This window comes from Oncorhynchus gorbuscha, linkage group LG22 (genome assembly GCF_021184085.1).
Source record: "Oncorhynchus gorbuscha isolate QuinsamMale2020 ecotype Even-year linkage group LG22, OgorEven_v1.0, whole genome shotgun sequence".
In the NCBI taxonomy this organism is placed as follows: domain Eukaryota; kingdom Metazoa; phylum Chordata; class Actinopteri; order Salmoniformes; family Salmonidae; genus Oncorhynchus; species Oncorhynchus gorbuscha.
Genome location: NC_060194.1, coordinates 9,899,126 through 9,921,961, shown reverse-complemented (window position 1 = coordinate 9,921,961; position 22,836 = coordinate 9,899,126). Strand labels below are relative to the sequence as shown.

At 41.3% G+C, this 22,836-nt stretch overlaps 1 long non-coding RNA gene across 2 annotated transcripts in view; it reads left to right on the top strand.

Moving 5' to 3' along the window:
• The first annotated feature begins 6,901 nt into the window (after positions 1–6,901).
• Positions 6,902–22,836, top strand: part of LOC124009212 — a 45,619-nt gene continuing 29,684 nt past the window's right edge. For both annotated transcript variants that reach the window (XR_006834244.1, XR_006834243.1), the window contains exon 1: positions 6,902–7,160. This is a non-coding gene — a long non-coding RNA (uncharacterized LOC124009212). The remainder of the gene's footprint in view (positions 7,161–22,836) is intronic.

Here is a 22,836-nt window from a genome sequence, read left to right as displayed (position 1 = left end):
GGGGTTGGCCGAGGTTGGAGTAGCCAGGCGGAAGGCATGGCCAGCCGTTGAGAAATGCTTGTTGAAGTTTTCGATAATCATGGGTTTATCGGCCTCAGTGCAGTGGGCAGCTGGGAGGAGGTGCTCTTGGTCTCCATGGACTTCATAGTGTCCCAGAACTTTTTGGAGTTGGAGCTACAGGATGCAAACTTCTGCCTGAAGAAGCTGGCCTTAGCTTTCCTGACTGACTGCGTGTATTGTTTCCTGACTTCCCTGAACAGTTGCATATCGCGGGACTATTCGATGCTATTGCAGTCCGCCACAGGATGTTTTTGTGCTGGTCGAGGGCAGTCAGGTCTGGAGTGAACCAAGGGCTATATCTGTTCTTAGTTCTGCATTTTTTGAACGGAGCATGCTTATCTAAAATGGTGAGGAAGTTACTTTTAAAGAATGACCAGGCATCCTCAACTGACGGGATGAGGTCAATGTCCTTCCAGGATACCCGGGCCAGGTCGATTAGAAAGGCCTGCTCACAGAAGTGTTTTAGGGAGCGTTTGACAGTGATGAGGGGTGGTGTTTGACTGCGGCTCCGTAGCGGATACAGGCAATGCTGAGATCCTGGTTGAAGACAGCGGAGGTGTATTTGGAGGGCCAGTTGGTCAGGATGACATCTATGAGGGTGCCCTTGTTTACAGATTTAGGGTTGTACCTGGTGGGTTCCTTGATGATTTGTGTGAGATTGAGGGCATCTAGCTTAGATTGTAGGACTGCCGGGGTGTTAAGCATATCCCAGTTTAGGTCACCTAACAGAACAAACTCTGAAGCTAGATGGGGGGCAATCAATTCACAAATGGTGTCCAGGGCACAGCTGGGTGCTGAGGGGGGTCGGTAGCAGGCAGCAACAGTGAGAGACTTATTTCTGGAGGGAGTCATTTTCAAGATTAGTAGTTCGAACTGTTTGGGTATGGACCTGGAAAGTATGACATTACTTTGCAGGCCATCTCTGCAGTAGACTGCAATTCCTCCCCTTTTGGCAGTTCTATCTTGACGGAAGATGTTATAGTTGGGTATGGAAATCTCAGAATTTTTGGTGGCCTTCCTGAGCCAGGATTCAGACACGGCAAGGACATCAGGGTTAGCAGAGTGTGCTAAAGCAGTGAGTAAAACAAACTTAGGGAGGAGGCTTCTGATGTTGACATGCATGAAACCAAGGCTTTTTCGATCACAGAAGTCAACAAATGAGGGTGCCTGGGGACATGCAGGGCCTGGGTTTACCTCCACATCACCTGCGGAACAGAGGAGGAGTAGTATGAGGGTACGGCTAAAGGCTATCAAAACTGGTCGCCTAGAGCGTTGGGGACAGAGAATGAAAGGAGCAGATTTCTGGGCATGGTAGAATATATTCAGGGCATAATGCGCAGACAGAGGTATGGTGGGGTGCGGGTACAGCGGAGGTAAGCCCAGGCACTGGGTGATGATGAGAGAGATTGTATCTCTGGACATGCTGGTTGTAATGGGTGAGGTCACTGCATGTGTGGGAGGTGGGACAAAGGATGTATCAGGGGTATGAAGAGTGGAACTAGGGGCTCCATTGTAAAATAAAACAATGATAACTAACCTGAACAACAGTATACAAGGCATATTGACATTTGAGAGAGACATACAGTAATCACACGTGTTGAATTGGGAGAGCTAGCTAAAACAGTAGCTAAAACAGTGGGTGAGACAACAACAGCTAATCAGCTAGCACAACAACAGCAGGTAAAATGGCGTTGGCTAGGCAGGGAGGGTCGGATTAACTACACACAGAGCCTGAGTGCGGCTGGGGCTGACAGATAAAACATAAACAAGCAGAATGGAGTACAGTGATTAATGGACAGTCTAGCATGCATCAGCTATCTAGCCAAGTGATCAGTGTCCAGGGGGGCAGCGGTGGATGGGGCAGGGAAGCTGGACTGGCGAGTGTTATCCAGGTTTTAAAAAACTGTCTGGCTGTGCAAAAGGTAAAAGCCGCTAGCAGTGGCTAACAATGACTAAATAGCTTGTAGCTAGTTAGCTGGTTAGCTTCTGGAGGTTCTTGAGTGTGTTCTAAAAATTTTAAATAATGGCGATTCCGTATCACATTGGGTGAGGCAGGTTACCGGAAGGTATAAACAAATTAAAAATCGAAAAGAGATAGAAAGTAAATATGGGTCCAGTGAGTGTTTGGGACACGGCGATTCAGACGGTTAGCAGGCCTGTGCTAACAAGCTAACAGTTAGTAGGCCAGGGCTAAACAAGGTAGCAGTTAGCGGACCGGGGCTAAACAAGCTAGCAGTTAGCAGGCCGAATTAGCAAGCAAGGAGATAGCAAGGGCTAGAAAGTTAGCCTTTGGGGGACGTCGCGATGGGGTGAGTCTGTTTATTCCTCTTCATGCGGTGACATCGATAGACCGGTCGTGGGTCCGGATATTGTAGCCCAGGAGTATGCTTCGGTGGTAGCACAGGAGCTCTGGCTGGGCTAGCTTCAAGCTAAGTGGGTGGAAACGCTAGCCAGGAGTAATCATCCGGGGTTGCGGTTAGCCAGATAGCTAGTTGTGAAGAATCCAGCTGAAAATGTTCAGTTTGCGGTGGGAATCCGGGGATAAAAAATAATAGGTCCATTATGCTCTGGTTAGAGTCGCGTTGTTCGAACTGGCGAGAGCTTTCCGAGCTAAAAGTTAGCTGATGACCGGTTAGCTGAAGACCGCTAGCAATGGTTTGCTGACTGATAGCTGATAGCTAGCTGGTAGCTAGCTGGCTAGCTTCAGTTGAGGGGTTCCGGATCCAAAGTGGATATAAATACTTTAGAAAAAAATAGCTACATTGGGTGAGGCGGGTTGCAGGAGAGTATTTAGAAGTTGAGGTTTAACAAAATGTTGTAAAAGATATGCGAAGAAAAATATGTTATTTAAAAAAAAACGATATATACAAGGGACACGACACGACAAGACATTCGACTGCTACGCCATCTTGGATAACATCCTGCATGCCAAATTAAAACTCATAAAATAAAAACTCATAAAATTCCATATGCGAGCGAGCGTGCCCCTTTAAGAGGCCCGTCTGAAGTTTGCTAGAGAGCATTTGGATGATCCAGAAGAAGATTGGGAGAATGTCAGATGAAACCAAAATATAACTTTTTGGTAAAAACTCAAACTTGTCGTGTTTGGAGGACAAAGAACACCATACCTACTGTGAAGCATGGGGTTGGAAACATTATGCTTTGGGGCTGTTTTTCTGCAAAGGGTCCAGGACGACTAATCAGTGTAAAGGAAAGAATGAATGGGGCCATGTATCGTGAGATTTTGAGTGAAAACCTCCTTCCATCAGCAAGGGCATTGAAGATAAAACGTGGCTGGGTCTTTCAGCATAAAATACCAGCAATAGTGTGTGAAAACCTTGTGAAGACTTACAGAAAACATTTGACCTCTGTCATTGCCAACAAAGGGTATATAACAAAGTATTGAGAAACTTTTGTTATTGACCAAATACTTATTTTCCACCATAATTTGCAAATAAATTCATTCAAAATCCTACAATTGTTTTTCTAATTTTGTCTGTCATAGTTGAAGTGTACCTATGATGAAAATTACAGTCCTCTCTCATATTTTTAAGTGGGAGAACATGCACAATTGGTGGCTGACTAAATACTTTTTTGCCCCACTGTATGTTTAAACAGTGAGGTACCATCACCAATGTGACATTCTGAAATCAACCCCAACGAGCAATGTAGAGGAATCAGAATCACTGCCCAGCCATCCCGAGTTCACCGGGCAAGTCAATTTCATATTCCTGCAGGATTTTTGAGCATGCCAAATTCGTCATGGTAAATGCCCATTGAAACATATTGCAAATGCATGTGCATTTGCAATATGATTCAACAGTGAAGAAACATCACCAAATGGACATGATGAAATCAACACAACGAGCGATGGCTGTCCCTAGACTGTGTAACATGGTCGCGTGCTGCTGGAAGCACTCCTCTATTCGTAGAGAAGGGCTGGCTGCACCTGCTGACTCCATTTGAACGGTCTGTGATTCTGTCAGCGATTGGGTGCAGAGATGTAGCAGAGTCAGGCGCAGGACACTGGTTTTGAGCAACACAATGGAGTTTACTCAAAAAGTCAAGCAAAAATTCCAAATTGGAATATACATACACACTAGCACATACAACAACCACTTACGACACCAGCAATCACGGACAGAACAGAAATCTATGCCAGAGGGTTAAATAAGGAACATGATATGGGAATTGAAACCAGGTGTGTGTAATACAGACAAAACAAAACGAAACTGAAACATGGATCGGCGGTGACTAGAAAGCCAATGACGTCGACCGCCGAACACCACACGAACAAGGAGAAGGGCCGACTTTGGCGGAAGTTGTGACATAGTTATTGATTTTAAGATGTTTGAGCATAATTTTGATGTGTATGAGAACCTGTCATTTGTTAGTGTAAGCCCAAGGAGACATTGTTTTTGAGAAGTCTACCCTATCCAATTATGCTCACACAAAAAGCCAGAAGTTATGAATTTAGAACGGAGTATTACTGATGGAAAATAACATGAAAGTTCTAAAGAACAACTTCCTAACTTGCACAGCAGTCACTAAAAGTATTGTTCTTAAATGTGTTGTTTATTTGTTTATGGGAGACTTGTTGACTGAGTATTTGACCGTCCGACACACATCTGCTCTACAGGTAGACTGAGTTGTCATTTCACAAGTCACAAAATGTTAAATTTTTTTAGGACTGGATAACATGGCTTTCAAATCCCTTTGGGGGCATTTAAATTATATTTTTTTACAGATTGAAAAACTATGGGTAGCATATTTTGAAAAGACTACTTATCGGATGTTTCAAAAATGGGGTTTTTTGGGGTTTAGGACAGCAGGCAAAACTGCCTGTCTCCTGTTTTTGCTGCAATAAATCATGGTGTTTTTGTCTAATGTCAAGAATGTAACACATGTCTGAAAGGCAATATGTGTAGACTATTGCAGGAGTCGAAAAATACATTTCAGGGTAGGGTAGACATTTTCAGTTCAATGTTGCTTTTCACCTTGGTGTGTCATGGAGGATATTTGCCCATATACACTGAACAAAAATATAAATGCAGCAATTTCAAAGATTTTACTGAGTTATAGTTCAACTGATATTCACGCCAATGCTATATTCCTGTCTACTCAATGTAGGGACAAAGCAGCAGGTACACCCGCTGCTCTACAGAAAGACCTGAAGAGAATTACTAATCCAGCCCATGTGGGACTAAACCCGAACCACCCTATAACAAAGGATATCGTAAATCTATGCACACAAACCCTGTCTCCACCAGTTTGTAGAACTCGTTATATCCCCTTGACTGGTGAGATGGAGCAACTGGAGGCCATTCTGGGGTTGTTGGTTGTAGAGATATTCCTATTTGACTATAAATTGTAGTGCCTGCACTACATGGTAGGTATACGTTTGATAACACATTGCTTATTATATGATTACATAAATGAAATTAAATAAATGTGAGATTGAGTAATGAAGGCCTCTAGCACACATTGGGTAATGATGCCTCTAGCACACATTGAGTGATGGACGCATGAACGCACACATGGGTGTTAACCTGGCCATGTAGTTTCATTATATCACCACTTGATGACGACAGAGGACAATGATAACAACCTACCAGGGAAACTTTCTACATGCAGAAATCCAGTGACAAACTCAATCATTTACATATGCACAAGTTGACTCAAAGGATACTGTGTCAAGCACCGCACCTCCATTTTGGCATTAATATTTAGGAAGTTATAGAAATAAATTTACTGATGTGTTTTTGCCAAGTGTGTTCTATTACAGACACCTTAATGCATACTTCTACATTATATTATGTGAGCTAAACATATTTATTTTTATTTTTATTTAACCTTTATATAACTAGTCAAGTCAGTTAAGAACAAATTATTATTTACCATGACAGCCTACCTTGGCCAAACACTAACCCAGACACCACTGGGCCAATTGTCCCCTATGGGACTCCCAATCACAGCTGGTTGTGATACAGCCTGGAATTGAACCAGGGTCTGTAGTGATGCCTCTATAGCACTGAGCTGCAGTGCCTTACACCGCTACACCACTCAGGAACCCACCATGAAAATGATATAAAACATTTTCCTTAAAGTATAATTATACTGTCCCCACTACAACAACAAAAATACACAAATAAATTACATTTTTTAAAATGCAGAATGACATTAATTCCTATGGCATTCCTATGGAGGACTGCTTTTCTGAGAAGTGCCAATATGACTGACCGTTGGCTTCAATCCCCTCCATAGCCAAAACATAACATTATCTATCAAGGATTTATATACATCATTGCATACATTACAGTCAATGGAGATACAGTATTTCTTCAAATCTGATTGCCATATGAAGTGAATGGAGCAGTTAACTAGCACATTCTCTTCCTACACTTTTTATTTACAGTATTACAATTATGTGAAACCACTTACAGATTTACAGCTTAAGATGAAGTATATGTGAATATAAAAAAACACTGGCTGTGCATGACAGCAGTCAGTCAGCAAAGAAACATTTAATATTTGCATTCAGCATTATTTTGTGTGTATACGTGAAATTGCAGTCAAATGTATTTTAAATAGTGTAGGTGTACATATAGGCACTATTATTAACGTTCAGAAAGTTCTGTATGTTATGAGTAGTCATAAATTGTGTCAAAACAGGGACAAGTGCCTTTAAGAGTGGGTTGACAGAGTTGAGCGTGTACAGAGAAAGCAAAGAATTGGGCGAGTTCTTTTTGCATGTCCCGGTGCAATGGGTTGCGGGGTATAAAAATATTACACCATTCCATTGGTCCTTAAACTAAATGTCGACTCAACCGGGGCACCAGGCCTTGCAAAATGAACTGGCCCATTGAGTGTTGTCGCCAGCAATGCAATACCCAATTTGTCTCGAGCAGATGCAAGCAAGCATACAATACAGCCAATTGATAATAGAATAGTTGAAATAAGTTATCCATGTTTAAGTTTTCAGAAGGAACTGAAGAGTTTAGAAAATGTCAAGTCATGTCTTAAAGTAATTTACTTGTTTGTTAGAGAAACAGGCATCGCGAGGGAGCAACGCGGTGAGAGAAAGGAGCAGAGATCGGCAGGTAGGCTGTGATAGTGGGCTCATAATGAAAATGCTTTTGAGAAAATCTCGCTACATTTTTTCCCCCCTCCATTTAATTAATTGTAGCTACACTTTGTTAGTCTAACAATTGACACCATGTCCACTTCATAATTGTGAACGTATAGTTAAGGCGGAAAGAGAATATGTAGCTCGCTAGCCCAATAATGGATTAAAGTAGCCTAACAGTATAGTCCAAGGAACTTTGCTATGTTTTTCATAAAGGCAAATTGGCTCTGGAAGCCAAAACAGCCAAATACTCAATCTAAACGTGAATCGATTCTCAATTAAGGTACGGTTCTAGAAACATAAATACCTCTACTTCCATAACAGATCCCAAATTATTTCACAATGCAAAATAGTTGCAACCAACAGTTTTAAGTAACACCACGTTTGTGGCGTCGGTCTTCTGTTTACACACAGGTGTTCGGGTAGACGGATGGCTAATAGTGTGGACTACCTGTGCTATCCTTCCTTTTCCGTAAACAAGCGCTGTGACATGGACATATAGCCAACCCTATAAAGGTGTACTATCAATTTAACCTTTTATTTTCTGAAAATGATTTATTGTTGATATGTAAGATAAGGTCCTTGTCAAGCTTCCAAAACCGCCTTAGCGGTTTAGACCGAGATGTGGGGCTCTTAACAAAACTCATCTGTACAGAAGTCGCCATTGTTCAATGACTTCTGTGCAAGTAATACATGGAACTGAGAGTCATGATCCAGGGCTAGTTCTCTAGCTAGTCCCAACAACACCACAATTCATGGAGCAGAATACCCAGACACCTGGTAGTTTGTTCACTGTTCTCGGTGCAGGATGTCAATGTTAGCCTTTTTCTATAATAATAATATTTGCTGCCTGGTTAATTAAAGAACAGATACCCGGGCTAATACACGTGACAACTTTGAACTTCGGTATGCTATATTGATAAGGTATAGGTGTGGTATGGCAATGGGACATTTGTCAACTGCAAGTCAAGCTCACTAACCATGTCCAGTCTCTTCAATTTGGAGCTCTGGCAATGCCTGTCTATCATGTGCAGATAAGTTAAAGCCTTTTAATGGTGTATAGTAATATTACATTTTCCAAGTCAGTGTAATATCCTGAGTGGAACAATGATTCATGGTGTCATTGAGGCTTACCCCACTGGCACTAGCCTGACTAATCTGGTATATACAGCCTGAGACGTTTGTGTGCAAAATCGTGTAAATGTTCCTTACAAGCTAGAATGTTGACTAAAATTACGTTTGAACTTGGTCTACTCTTCCAGTTGTGTGTGCGGTTTGTCCAACATCTTCTCTACATGAGGAAAAAAACAGAACTTAGAAAGATATTAAATCCATATTTGGTATTTGTAGCTGAAGCGACTAGCTCCTGCAAAGAAGCTGGAAAATTATAGATTTGTGGCAGCTAAGATGGTGTATGGTACAACCCATGCATTTTTAATATATTTTTGAGTTATCTTTTTTTTGTAGAACCACCTGCAACTGGACACAGACATTTTTCCCCAAATTGAGAACGGCTGGTTGAAAAACCTATGGCGGCGTTTTTTGTAAAAGCTAACCTGTAACACCCAGTAATATAAACGTAGTGTACACCAGATATGCAGTAAAACTGAAGCTACTTAGGCTTCATTCATTAGGTGGATGCTAGGGCTTGAATGTCAGCCAGGCCAGTGGAGCTAATTCTTCAGTTCCCTGACAGGGAACATAATACTTTTGGCATCTGATTGTTCTGGCAATTCTCACATAAACACTTCATTGGGAACACAAACCATTTTTGAGAATATCCTGATGAGTGGCCATTTTTAGACCTTTAACCTGTCTGGGCTCTCGCCAATGAAATTGCAGGGCGCCAAATACAAATCAACAGAAATCTCATGAATAAAATTTCTCAAACATACAATATTAGGCACCATTTTAAAGATAACATTCTCGTTAATCCAGCCACAGTGGCTGATTTCAAAAATGATTTACAGTGAAAGCTCCACAAGCGATTATGTTAGGTTACCACCAAGTCACAGAAAAACCCAGCCATTTTTCCAGCCAAAGAGAAGAGTCACAAAAAGCACAAATAGAGAAGATTAATCCCTAACCTTTGACCATCAGATGACACTCATAGGACTTCATGTTACACAATACATGTATGTTTTGTTTTGCAAAGTTAATATTTATATCCAAAAATCTCATTTTACATTGCAGTGTTATGTCCAGTAGTTCCATACATTTTTAATAATATTCCCACCGGAGAATTCCATTGTCTGTAGAAAAGCAATGGAACGAGAGCTAACTCGCATGTGAAATGCGCATGACTGAGATCGAGGCTGCTGCCAGACCTCTGACTCAATCAGCTCTCTTTCAGGCCCTCCTTCACAGTAGAAGCCTAAAACAACGTTCTAAAGACGGTTGTCATCTAAGCCTTAGGAAGTGCAAAATGATCCATATCCCACTGTGTATTTGATAGGGGCTGAGTTCAAAAACTACAAACTTCAGATTACCCACTTCCTGTTTGGATTTTGTTCTTAGGTTTTTGCCTGCCATAAGAGTTATGTTATACTCACAGACATCATTCAAACAGTTTTAGAAACTTCAGTGTTGTCTATCCAATACTAATAATAATATGCAAATATTAGCATCTGGGACTGAGTAGGAGGCAGTTTACTCTGGGCATGCTTTTCACCCAAAAGTGAAAATGCTGCCCCATATCCCAAAGAAGTGTTTAACTCAATAAGTCCTGAGACCCCAGCAAAAATTTATCTGACATTAATTTATCTCCATGTCCAGCCCTTATATTTAGCCTCACAATGAAGTGTTTTACCATTTTCGTTTCAGGACAACCAGGGCTACAAGTAGAACACACGCATTTGACCAAACAGTTGCATTTATTCGTTTTTTTTATTGACACACGTTAATATATTTTTTTAAAGTCAGCTAAAGCAAAAACCTGATATAAATTATTTGATCACTGGGAAATTAATATCCAATTAGTCAATGACAACTGTGTGGAGTTCAGTGTTTGTGACGGCAACATTGTGAGCTTATTATAGACACTATTTCATATGAAGAATAACCTCTTAACTTCTAACTACTCTTGTGTAGCAATTATTTATTTATTTTACCCGGTAAGTTGACTGGGAACACATTCTCATTTACAGCAACAACATGGGGAATAGTTACAGGGGAGAGGGGATGAATGAGCCAATTGTAAGCTGGGGATGATTAGGTGGCCATGATGGTATGAAGGACAGATTGAGATTTTAGCCACTCGTATGATAAGTGCCATGGGACCTTTAGTGACCACAGAGAGTCAGGACACCTGTTTAATGTCCCACCTGAAAGACTGCACCCTACACAGGGAAATGTCCCCAATCACTGCCCTGGGGTGTTGGGATATATTTTTTAGACCTACTGCTTCCGGCAGCATCTGGTCTCCCATCCAGGGACTTACCAAGACCAACCCTGCTTAGCTTCAGAAGCAAGACAGCAGGAGGATGCAGGGTGGTATGCTGCTGGCTTATGAGTGACAGCGCAAAACATGTTACAATTGAAGTCGTTAGTTTACATACACCTTAGCCACATACATTAACTCAGTTTTTCACAATTCCTGACATTTAATCCAAGTAAACATTCCTTGCCTTAGGTCAGTTAGCATCACCATTTTATTTTTTAGAAATTGAAATGTCTCAATAAAAGTAGAAAGAAGGACTTACTTCAGCTTTTATTTCTTCACATTCCCAGTGGCTCAGAAGTTTACATACACTCAATTAGTATTTGGTAGCATTGCCTTTAAATAGTTTAACTTGGTTCAAACATTTTGGGTAGCTTTCCACAAGCTTCCCACAATAAGTTGGGTGAATGTTGTCCCATTCCTCCTGACAGAGCTGATGTAACTGAGTCAGGTTTGTAGGCCTCCTTGCTCGCACACGCTTTTTCAGTTCTGCCCACACATTTTCTACAGGTTTGAGGTCAGGGCTTTGTGATGGCCGGTCCAATACCTTGGCTTTGTTGTCCTTAAGCCATTTTGCCACAACTTTGGAAGTATGTTTGGGGTCACTATCCATTTGGAAGACCCATTTGTGACCAAGCTTTAACTGGTGTCTTGAGATGTTGCTTCAATATATCCACATAATTTTCCTCCTCATGATGCTGTCTATTTTGTGAAGTGTACCAGTCCCTCCTGCAGCAAAGCACCCCCACAACATGATGCTGTCACCCACGTGCTTCATGGTTGGGATGGTGTTCTTCGGCTTGCAAGCCTCCGCATTTTTTCTCCAAACATAATGGTCATTATGGCCAAACAGTTCCATTTTTGTTTCATCAGACCAGAGGACATTCCTCCAAAAAGTACAATCTCTGTCCCTATGTGCAGTTGCAAAACATAGTCAGGCTTTTTTATGGGTATTTTGGAGCAGTGGCTTCTTCCTTGCTGAGCGGCCGTTCAGGATATGACGATATAGGACTAGTTTTACTGTGGATATGATACTTGATCTATGATCCTGAGCAGTATGACGGCTGCGTGGTCCCATGGTGTTTATACCTGCGTACTATTGTTTGTACAGATGAATGTGGTACCTTCAGACCTTCAGGAAATTGCTCCCAAGGATGAACCAGACTTGTGTAGGTCTACAGTTGTTTTTCTGAGATCTTGGCTGATTTTCCCATGATGTCAAACAGGCACTGAGTAGGCCTTAAAAAACATCCACAGGTACACCTCCAATTGACTCAAATGATGTCAATTAGCCTATCAGAAGCTTCTAAAGCCATGACATCATTTTTTGGAATTTTCCAAGCTGTTTAAAGGCATAGTCAACTTAGTGTATGTAAACTTCTGGCCCACTGGAATTGTGATACAGTGAAATAATCTGCCTGTAAACAATTGTTGGTGAAATTACTTGTGTCGTGCACAAAGTAGATGTCCTAACCGACTTGCCAAAACTATAGTTTAACAAGAAATTTGTGGAATGGTTGAAAAATTAGTTTTAGTAACTCCAACCTATGTGTATGTGTTCTTCCGACTTCAACTGTACATGTGCATGTTGTTTTCATAGATGGCTTTTAATAGTTTGTAGCTCAAACCATTTGGACTCTACAGACATTTTTGTAATGAAGACCCAATGATCCGTGAACCGTACATGATACAGAGTCATATACAGTGCATTCAGAAAAAATATTCAGACCCCTTGACTTTTTCCACATTTTGTTACATTACAACCTTGTTCTAAAATGCATTAAATAAAAAAATAAAAAATCTCCGTCAATCCTCACACATTACCCTATAATGACAAAGCGAAAACAGGTGTTTAGACATTTTATCAAATGTATGAAAAATAAAAAACGGGTACCTTATTTACATAAGTATTCAGAACCTTTGCTATGAGACTCAAAATTGAGCTCAGGTACATCCTGTTTCCATTGATCATCAATGTGGTAAACAGGTAAATTCAATTGATTGGACATGATTTGTAAAGGCACACACCTATATAAGATCCCACAGTTAACAGTGCATGTCAGATCAAAAACCAAACCATGATGTCGAAGGAATTGTACGTAGAGCTCTCAGACAGGATTGTGTCAAGGTACAGATCTGGGGAAGGTTACCAAAACATTTATATAACATTGAAGGTCCCCAAGAACAGAAGTTTGGAACCACCACAACCCGGCCAAACTGAGCAATCGAGGGGGAGGAGAGCCTTGGTCAGGGAGGTGACCAAGAACCTAATGGTCACTCTGCCAGAGCTCCAGAGGTCCTTTGTGGGGATGGAAGAACCTTCCAGAAGGACACCCATCTCTGCAGCACTCCACCAATCAGGCCTTTATGGTAGAGTGGCAAGATGGAAGCCGCTCCTCAGTAAAAGGCATGACAGCCCGCTTGGAGTTTGCCTAAAGGACTCTGTGACCATGAGAAAATAGATGGCCTGATGAAAACCAAGATTGAACTCTTTGGCCTGAATGCCAAGCATCACATCTGGAGGAAACCTGACACCATCCTTATGGTGCAGCATGGTGTTGGCAGCATCATGCTGTGGGAATGTTATTCAGGGACTGGGAAACTAGTCAGGATTGAGGGAAAGATGAACGGAGCAAAGTACAGAGAGAGTTCCTTGATGAAAAGCCTGCTCCAGAGCACTGAGGACCTCAGACTGGGGCGACGGTTCACCTTCCAACAGGACAACGACCCTAAGCACACAGCCAAGACAACGCAGGAGTGGCTTCAGGACAAGTCTCTGAATGTTCTTGAGTGGCCCAGCCAGAGCCCGAACTTGAACCCGCTCTAAAATCTCTGGAGAGATTTGAAAATAACTGTGCAGCAATGCTCCCCATCCAACCTGACAGAGCCTGAGAGGATCTGCAGAGAAGAATGTAAACTCCCCAAATACAGGTGTGCCAAGCTTGTAGCATCATACCCAAGAAGACTTTGCTAAATAGCCCAGTAGTGTAGCCTACTCTCGACCATCATGCTGTACAGAGCCATATTTTCTGTTCCATCCTAACTGAAACCCAGAGGGTTTTTCGTTTTTCTTGGAATAGAAACCCCATAATATTAATCAAATTAATTTAGCAACATTTCTTAATCAATCCCACTATGTTATTACAAAAAGGTTTTAAATTCTCTAGTACAGACACTATTGAAGGCTGAGAAAGCTTCTCAAAGATGCCCTTTTGTGGTCAAACTAGCATTAATGGTACCAATGGTTCACACTTAAATAACGTGCCATAGAGTTCTGCGGCACCATGCAAGCTGCGCCGTAGTACGCTGCAACTTTTAAAGGACAAACCACTGTACTGAAGAAGACCTGAGGCTGTAAGCGCTGCCAAAGGTGCTTCAACAAAGTACCTTTGTTGAAGTAAAGGATCTGAATCCTTATGTAAATTTGATATTTTCAGTTTTTAAATTTAACAAATTCCCCAAATTTCTAAACCTGTTTTTGCTTTGTCATTATGAGGTATTGTGTGTATGAGTGTATAGACTGAGATTAATATATATTTTTTAGCCATTTTAGATTAAGCCTGTAACATAACAAAATGTGGAAAAAGTAAACGGGTCTGAATACTTTCAGTATGCACTGTAGTCACGGATTGGTAAACTCATTCTCACAGATCATACCACTGCTGAGAAGAGATTAATAATATTTGACCGACTGGGGGGAAGAAAAAAAATGGCTGGCGTGAGAATCTAAATTCATTGTACATGGTCAATTATTTGTTTGCTGTACTTTGCATCACATTCAGACTTCTCTAGAAATACGAAGCAAGTTTAACAGCGTTAGAAAACCACCAGAAAAGAAGGTAGGTGAACCTGCAGGAGAAAAGGAGATTAAACGTGTAGCTCCACTCTCCACTCTGCCTTCACACGCAGTGTCTTATCACACACCTGGTGTCAGATACGGGGCCTGAAGGCAGCAGTTAGGTCTACTGACTGAACACGGCTCTCTACCTCCTACGCACTGTGCCCTGCCTCACCCCAGCCCAGCCCTGCCCAACACAGCCAAACCACAGAGACTGTCAAAGAACTCCCATACAGAAACCAGAAGGTACAGATTCACTGGGATTATACTAATAATGACAAAATCTGACCACTTACAATGTTAATACTGTCGATACTGTGGTAATAGCTTACAAGTATGAATAGAAAAACTAATAATTGATTTGGACTGTTTTTAGTCAACAAATTATGTTATTGCACATGTAAGCCATATAAGTGGGAGAATCTCAGTGCCTTAACCAGGTAGGGATTATTCAAAGAATCTGACTCCCTGTATAATGCAAAAATAATCTACTGCTAATGGAATTATTTACATGTACCCACATTTGATCATTTGTCTTTTGTAGACATGCACATTAGCTACTCATTAGCATAGACTGGTGCCATTATATGGGGATCTGATAGCAACGGTGGTTATGGTTTTATACCTGTCATTATGTAACCAATTTACACACATCTTACTGGAGCAATTAAGGTTAATGGCTCTTCGCTAATAGAAATCCCTGATTGTGACCAACAGCATAAAGTCCCATGTTGGTTTCCCCCCCTATTTTATTTTAATTTTACTGTGTTTGAATGGACTATTTAGGCTACGCACTGACCACTCACTAGGCACCAAACGTTCACTCACTCTCATACACTATATGGCAAGCTTCTCCCCTCAGTGTTTTAAATTTAGATAATTAATCACTCAACAAACCTCACAGGGAATGGTGACAATGGCCTAATCAGGAAGTTTATTTAATCAGTGCAAAGTGGAGTTGTTAAATTAAGTGCAGTAATCTCTTCAAAGAAGCTGAACAAACTGGCTCCCCCATGCCTGAGTGCATTTTGGGCTATTTTGCGCTTAGGGTGCTGATATCCCATTGACTGCCTGAGAGGATCAATGCCTTTTCTGGCACTAACAAGTTCTCGTGATCAAAACAATAGCATGTTATGCCATGAGTAATGCCTAATTGTCTATATGGAGCCATAGAAGGCCACGCATTTTGAGAGCAAAAATATGTTTTAGTGTTTGCTAATCAAACAGGATATGACTTGTCTTTTACAGACCCAATATATAGGCTAAACCATTTTCTTCGTTGTATTTTTCACCTTTAATGGATTGTCAAATAGTCTACTTTTTTGTCATGATAACAATAAGTGACAAATTATATATGTGACAATATATTCGTCAATCTCCTTTAATTGCCTCACCAAACAGCTATGATGCATTTTCTTCACCAACTCCTTCTGATGCCAGCTGGAACTCCCTTCAGAATCCAGTAGCTGTAGTGCTGTGGTGACAATTGGATGATTACTTCCAAATAAGTAAGCAATTAGCACTATTATTAAGGCCAGATCAATTAAAGATGCACTATACAGAAATTGCTCCGCCATTTCCTGGTTGCAAACAATTTGAATAGTTCGCCTAATTTCAGTTTGTGACAAAACAAGCAATTATATTTCAGAGAATCATTGTACAATCTAAACCGCTGTGAAATATGTTTTCCATTACCAAAAATATTATATTTTCAGCTGTTTGAAGCTGGTGTACAAAACCGAAAGTAAAATACGCTAAAACGAAACTTAAGCAAAGGAAGTGTATAAATGGCGCACTTACAACCAATCTACTGCTTCTTATACTTTTCTTTCAATGAGTGACAGATCTATAACTAAAATGTTTGTGAATTTGGTCGAGTCACCCAAAAAATTACACATTGCAGTTTTAACCTCAAACCAACTATATATTTTTGTTCTAGCCTACCTACACTGCTTCTCATTTTGTATTCCGTACATTTATGCTATCTTGCATTACATTAGTGAACTCCCACTACACTCGCTACACATTGAGCCTCTTTGACACTTTGATTGGCCAATGTAAATAACAAGCTGCACTCATGAAGGATACCGGACAGCAACCAGTCTCTCTTTATGGGCTGCATGTCATAAACTGCATTGAAAAGTTTTTTGTTTTGTCTTTTCAGGATTAAAATAGAACTAAACTTTTGCTGCAAAAATTAATACCCACACAAGTACTCGAATACTAACGTCCATTCGGATATTCAAATGACCGTGCACATCCTCAGTTTCTACCTGAGGCAGATGTGCCACTTCTGTGCAATCAAGCCACCATTTAAATTTCTTAATCTGGGTCAGGCTGTGTGAATGAGTGTGAGAACAGGATTCACTGCACTGTCTCATTGTTCCTTAGATGATTGAATTTATTTAGAAACCCACTCATCTTTGCCATATCATCCACCTCCTCCAATTGATAGAGAGAATATTGGTCCCTGTAGTACTGTATCAAATTTCCTGCTACGACTTTGTACATTTAAGCCTTACTTTGAATGATGGTCCTATATCTGTTACCAACTGTGAAGGAATATTCTTTAATATCTTCTATTGAAATACAGTATGTTGTGGATGAAAGTAGGTTCACAATTTCATGCAAACCTGTTTTTACTACAAGTTGAAGGTTAGCGATACAAAGAATAGTTTGTGAATGTTCAATCAGTAGGATCTAATTAGGCCTACATTTTTTACTACACGCAGGGCCTTTTCAAAATATATTTGTCGAGTTGGCTACTTACAAGATTCAAATAACGGGAGATCAAGACAAACAAGCATGGCATGTTACAACACTTAAAGCAAAGCCTGAGTCACTACCAATAGTACTGCCCTTAAACGTCACCTCTTAGTGGGTTTTGTCCGGACACGTGGACCAATTGCGCAAAGAAACAATGCCAGTTGTCTGTGTTCAAGTGCTCATGATTAATAAAGATTGCCCATTCAATCGCCCTTGTTTTTCTAACAGTGGAGTGATGACTTCATTATGAGTGAAAGGCCTCGCTGTACTGTTGGCGCATGAATCAGCAATTACTCGACTGGGTGAACTGGACCACTTCCATTTTCAAATCAAATATATTTATATAGCCATTCTTACATCAGCAGATATCTCAAAGTGCTGTACAGAAACCCAGCCTAAATCCCAAAACAGCAAGCAATGCAGGTGTAGAAGCACGGTGGCTAGGAAAAACTTCCTAAAAGGCCGAAACCTAGAGAGGAACCAGGCTATGAGGGGTGGCCAGTCCTCTTCTGGCTGTGCCAAGATGTTCAAATGTTCATAAATGACCCGCATGGTCAAATAATAATAATCACAGTAGTTGTCGAGGATGCAACAAGTCAGCACCTCAGGAGTAAATGTCAGTTGGCTTTTCATAGCCGATCATTAAGAGTATCTCTACCGCTCCTGCTGTCTCTAGAGAGTTGAAAACAGCAGGTCTGGGACAGGTAGCACGTCCGGTGAACAGGTCAGGGTTCCATAGCTGCAGGCAGAACAGTTGAAACTGGAGCAGCAGCATGGCCAGGTGCACTGGGGATAGCAAGGAGTCATCATGCCAGGTAGTCCTGGGGCATGGTCCTAGGGCTCAGGTCCTCCGAGAGAGAGAAATAGAGAATTAGAGAGAGCATACTTAAATTCACACAGGACACTGGATAAGACAGGAGAAGTACTCCAGATATAACAGACTGACCCTAGACCCCGACACATAAACTACTGCAGCATAAATACTGGAGGCTGAGACAGGAGGGGTCAGGAGTCACTGTGGCCCCATCCGATGATACCCCCGGACAGGGCCAAACAGGCAGGATATAACCCCACCCACTTTGCCAAAGCACAGCCCCCACATCACTAGAGGGATATCTTCAACCACCGGCATACCATCCTGAGACAAGGCCCGAGTATAGCCTACACTAGACTACACTCAATCATATGACCTACTGAGGAGATGAGTCTTCAGTAAAGACTTAAAGGTTGAGACAGAGTCTGCGTCTCTCACGTGGGTAGGCAGACCATTCCATAAAAATGGAGCTCTATAGGAGAAAGCCCTGCCTCCAGCTGTTTGCTTAGAAATTCTAGGGACAATTAAGAGGCCTGCGTCTTGTGACCGTAACGTACCAAATCGGAAAGATGGGTAGGAGCAAGCCCATGTAATGCTTTGTAGGTTAGCAGTAAAACCTTGAAATCAGCCCTTGCCCTTGCCTTAACAGGAAGCCAGTGTAGGGAGGCTAGCACTGGAGTAATATGATAATTTTTTGGGGTTCTAGTCAGGATTCTAGCAGCCGTATTTAGCACTAATTGAAGTTTATTTAGTGCTTTATCCATGTAGCCGGAAAGTGGAGCATTGCAGTAGTCTAACCTAGAAGTAACAAAAGCATGGATAAATTTTTCTGCATCATTTTTGGACAGAAAGTTTCTGATTTTTGCAATGTTACGTAGATGGAAAAAAGCTGGCCTTGAAACAGTCTTGAAACGCTCTTGATATCGAGGTCCTTCAGTTTTATTTGAGACGACTGTACAACCGTCAAGATTAATTGTCAGATTCAACAGAAGATCTCTTTGTTTCTTGGGACCTAGAACAAGCATCTCTGTTTTGTCCGAGTTTAAAAGTAGAAGGTTTGCGCCATCCACTTCTGAAACACAGGCTTCTAGCGAGGGCAATTTTGGGGCTTCACCATGTTTCATTGAAATGTACAGCTGTGTGTCATCCGCATAGCAGTGAAAGTTAACATTATGTTTTCGAATTTTCTCTGCAGTTTGTTGTTCAGAAAAGTTCACCCAATTAATGGATCACAGTCATATCACACAAAATCACCTGTTTTTAATGACAATTCAGAGACGGTAATGAACCTTACAACATTGACCATCTACATTAGGCCTAGGTGAAAGGACTGGTGGGTATCAATGACTGTCCTCCCTGGGTTTGGGGGTGGAGGCAGTATGTAAATAAAATCTACAATGATCAAATAAATGCAAGCTAGGGTTGTAATGGCTTTTTAGCTATGTATAGTAGCGTGTGTATAGTATAAGTGTGCTTCATGTATATCTCTTGGTGGTTTATTTCCCAGAAAGTCTGAAGTGTCTGAAGTGTGTATTTTCTAAGGACAAAGGAATCATTTGTGAGGGCATGGTGAAGAATGGAGTGTTTCTCTCCGGTTCTAACACTACACTAGGTGGGTGTACAGTCAATCATGTCTGTGAATCGGTTTGATTCATTGAACCCCCTGGGGGCCCCTTGGGCATTCCTCAACCGCCAAGATATTTATTTATTATTTATTTTTTGGTACTCACTTGGGGTCATCACCCCCAAAAATATATACATTTTGATAATACAACATTTTGACATATGCAAATCAATTTAGTCCAAATGAATACGACTAGACTAAATGAAATAAAAAGTGCTAAAATTAACACTGAACCACAGGAGTGTTTTTTCCCCCCTGATCTGGTAGGCTAACCCTAAACGGGTAACGGGTAACTTACCATACTCAGTTCGTATGGTAAAAACAAAATACGAACTGCGATTGGATAAGGGAACTAACAGGGCTGAGCTTTCTTTATGCGGTATTACATTGTGTACTTATTTGCATATTTCCTTAAAAAGTTACTCACACAGTACATTGTCATCACTATTGTGTTGATTGATTGATTGAATTCCAGTCAATCATTTTGAATTGATAAGGTCAAGGTAGCCTAGCCACCCGAAGTTTGAATATTAACCAAATTTGATCATTAATATTTTCTCTCATCACAAATAAATAATCAAATAAAATGTTATTTGCCACATGCTTCGTAAACAACAGGTGTAGATTAACAGTGAAATGCTTACTTTCCAACAATGCAGAGATTCTTTTTATATACAGTACCAGTCAAAAGTTTGCACACAACTACTCATTCCGGGGTTTTTCTTTATTTTTTACTATTTTCTACACTGTAGAATAATAGTGAAGACAAACTATGAAATAACGCATATGGAATCAGGTAGTAACCAAAAAAGTGTTAAACAAGTAATAGCCACCCTTTGCTTTGATGACCGCTTTGCACGCTCTTGGCATTTTTCTCTACCAGCTTCATGAGTTGGTCACCTGGAATGTATTTCAATTAACTGGTGTGTCTTGTTAAAAGTTAATTTGTGGAATTTCTTTCCTTAATTGCATTTGAGGCTATTAGTTGTGTTGTGACAAGGTAGGGGTGGTATACAGAAGATGTCCCTCATTGGTAAAGACCAAGTACATATTATGGCAAGAACAGCTCAAATAAGCAAAGAGAAACGACAGTCCATCATTACTTTAATATAAACTGCTTCAGCAAAAAAATAAACGTCCTCTCACTGTCAACTGCGTTTAATTTCAGCAATGTGTAAAATTTGTATGAACATAACAAGATTCAACAACTGAGACATAAACTGAACAAGTTCCACAGACTTGTGACTAACATAAATGTAATAATGTATCCCTGAACAAAGGGGGGTTCAAAATCAAAAGTAACAGTCAAGTAACAGCTGGTTGTGGCCACGCATTAAGTACTGCAATGCATAACCTCCTCATGCACTGCACCAGATTTGCCAGTTCTTGCTGTGAGATGTTATCCCACTCTTCCACCGAGGCTCCTGCAAGTTCCCAGACATTTTTGGGCGGAATGGCCCTAGCCCTCACCCTCCGATCCAACAGGTCCCAGACGTGCTCAATGGGATTGAGATCCGGGCTCTTCGCTGGCCATGGCAGAACATTGACATTCCTGTGTTGCAGGAAATCACGCACAGAACGAGTCATGTCAGGATGAGCCTGCAGGAAGGGTACCACATGAGGGAGGAGGATGTCTTCCCTGTAACGCACAGCGTTGAGATTGCCTGCAATGACAACAAGATCAGTCCGATGATGCTGTGACACACTTGCTCAGACCATGACGGACCCTCCTCCTCCAAATCAATCCTTCTCCGAGAGAATAGGCTTCGGTGTAACGCTCATTCTTTTGACGATAAACACGAATCCGACCATCACCCCTAGTGAAACAAAACCGTGACTCGTCAGTGAAGAGCACTTTTTGCCAGTCCTGTCTGGTCCAGCGACGGTGGGTTTGTGCCCATAGGTGATGTTGTTAGCCTCTCTCAGCCTACTGAGGACAGTCTGAGCACTGATGAAGGGATTTATGCGTTCCTGGTGTAACTTGGGTAGTTGTTGCCATCCTGTACATGTCCCGCAGGTGTGATGTTCGGATGTACCGTTCCTGTTGTTACACATGGTCTGCTACTGCGAGGATGATCAGCTGTCCGTCCTGTTTCCCTGTAAACGCTGTCTTGTGCATCTCACATTACGGACAGTGCAATTTATTGCCCTGGCCACACCTGCAGTCCTCTTGCTTCCTTGCAGCATACACATTTACACAGATGAGCAGGCATCTTTCTTTTGATGTTTTTAAGTCAGTAGAAAGGCCTCTTTAATGTCCTAAGTATTCAGAACTGTGACCTTAATTGCAGATGGTCTGTAATTTGTTAGTGTCTTAACAACCGTTCCACAGGTGCATGTTCAAACTTCTTTCCTAGGGCGAGGCGTCCCACTAGTGGGACAACTTCTGGTGAAACAGGAGGATGCGCAATTCAAATAAATAATCATAAAATGATGGATATTAAACATCTAGGTACATACAGTGGGGCAAAAAAGTATTTAGTCAGCCACCAATTGTGCAAGTTCACCCACTTAAAAAGATGAGAGGCCTGTCATTTTCATCATCGGTACACTTCAACTATGACAGACAAAATGCGAGAAATAAAAATCAGAAAATCACATTGTAGGATTTTTAATGAATTTATTTGCAAATTATGGTGGAAAATAAATATTTGTTCAATAACAAAAGTTTATCTCAATACTTTGTTATATACCCTTTGTTGGCAATGACAGAGGTCAAACATTTTCTGTAAGTCTTCACAAGGTTTTCAAACACTGTTGCTGGTATTTTGGCCCATTCCTCCATGCAGATCTCCTCTAGAGCAGTGATGTTTTGGGGCTGTTGCTGGGCAACACAGACTTTCAACTCCTTCCAAAGATTTTCTATGGGGTTGAGTTCTGGAGACTGGCTAGGCCACTCCAGGACCTTGAGATGCTTCTTACGAAGCCTCTCCTTCGTTGCCCGGGCGGGCGGTGTGTTTGACCTAGCCACGTTTCATCTTCAATGCCCTTGCTGATGGAAGGAGGTTTTCACTCAATCTCATGATACATGGCCCCATTCATTCTTTCCTTTACACGGATCAGTCGTCCTGGTCCCTTTGCAGAAAAACAGCCCCAAAGCATGATGTTTCCACCCCATGCTTCACAGTAGGTATGGTGTTCTTTGGATGCAACTCAGTATTCTTTGTCC